The 1,657-nt window shown below is 53.7% G+C and overlaps 1 pseudogene; it reads left to right on the forward strand.

The window, feature by feature from the left end:
• The first annotated feature begins 239 nt into the window (after positions 1-239).
• On the forward strand, positions 240-1,411 carry LOC118675593 (annotated as a pseudogene).
• Positions 1,412-1,657: the final 246 nt, after the last annotated feature.

The raw sequence follows: 1,657 nt of genomic DNA on the forward strand, positions 1-1,657 counted from the left end.
ACCCCAGCAGTCTTCCAGAGATCCCTTCAGATTGAAAGACACACACAGACTAAAGGAAAGGGATGGAAAAAGATATTTCATTGCAAATAGAAATTTTAAAACATTAAAGTAGCAATACTTATATCAGAGACTTTAAAACAAAGGTTTAAAGGTGAAGAAGTAGCTGTGGGTCCCAGAGTCAGTTCGGCCTGTTGACTGCCCAGAGTCCTTGGCCTGGAGCCCTGAGAAACTGAGAAGCCATGCACTGCCACAGCTTCCTGGTGGAGCCCATCAGCTGCCAGGCCTGGCAGACGGACCACACGGAGATTGCCATTTGCCCCAACCACCCAGAGGTGCACACCTATGGAAAGGGCAGAGCCAAGTGGGTCAAGGTGCACCAACTCAGGCAGCACAATGGGCAGGTGACAGGCCTTGACTGGGCTCCGGAGAGTAACCGTCTTGTGAGCTGTGGCACAAACCGCATGCTTATGTGTGGACTCAAGGGCCGCAGTGGAAGCCCACCCTTGTCATCCTGCGGATCAACCTGGCTGCTGGCTGTGTGCGCTGGGCCCCCAAAGAGAACAAGTTCGCTGTGGCAGCGGCTCCCGCATATCTCCATCTGCTATTTCCAGCAGGAAAACGCCTGGTGGGTGTGCAAGCACATCAAGAAGTCCATTCGCTCCACTGTCCTCAGCGGGGACTGGCACCCCAACAGCGTGTTCCTGCGACTCAAGTGCCCGATCTTCTCAGCCTCCATAAAGGAAGTGGAGGAGTGGCCAGCACCCATCCATGGGGCTCCAAGACGCCGTCTGGGAGCTGTTGTTTTGAGTCCAGCAGTAGCTGCCTCTGGATACACGGTGTCTTCTTTTCAGCCAGGGGCAGCCGCCTGACCTGGATCAGCCACGACTGTACGATGTGCCTGGCTGATGCTGACAAGAAGGCAGTCGCTATCTGGCCTCTTAAAACGCTGTCACTGCTAGCCGTGACCTTCCTGACCTTCGTCACAGAAAACAGTCTGGTGGCTGCAGGCCTTGACTGCTTTCCGGTGCCTTTTACCTACGAGAGCGCCTAGGGGACGCTGAGCTTCGGTGGGCGGCAGGAGGTGCCCAAACAAAGCTCGCAGCCGGCTTACCAGCCTGTGAGCCCTTCCAGAACCTCCACAAGGGCGGCGTGGCTGGGGCGGGCCTAGACTGGCCGCACAAAAACAGCATCAGCCAGATCTCCGTGCTCCGCGGGAGGTGGGGGAGGGGGAGGCCGGCAAGTGCTTGCAGTTCTGCACCACCGTGTGGGCATGGACAGGGGCATGAGCATCTGGGATGTCAGCCTTGAAGGACTTCAAGATGAAATGACCTGTGAGGAGAATGTTGGCCTCCTCCCAGCTGCTGGGGGAGGGGTCAGGGAAGCTAAGGCTCACTTTGCTGACTATTTCTAGGGTACCATTTTGGGTCCCCACAGGGGAAAGGGAGGAGAGGAGGCCGGAAGCTTTTCTTACCTATTTGAAGGAACACGTGTCTTTTTCTTAAACAAATACTTTCATTTATTGTAAAAAAATGTCCCCAACGCACTCTGCTGGTCAAGAACTGCTTCAAAACGTGGAGATAATAAAAATACAATTGTAGACATGAAAAATAAGTACATAAACAAACAAACAAAGGTTGTAAAAAAGACAAAGAAGGAC

This window comes from Myotis myotis, unplaced genomic scaffold, assembly GCF_014108235.1.
Source record: "Myotis myotis isolate mMyoMyo1 unplaced genomic scaffold, mMyoMyo1.p scaffold_m19_p_2, whole genome shotgun sequence".
NCBI lineage: Eukaryota > Metazoa > Chordata > Mammalia > Chiroptera > Vespertilionidae > Myotis > Myotis myotis.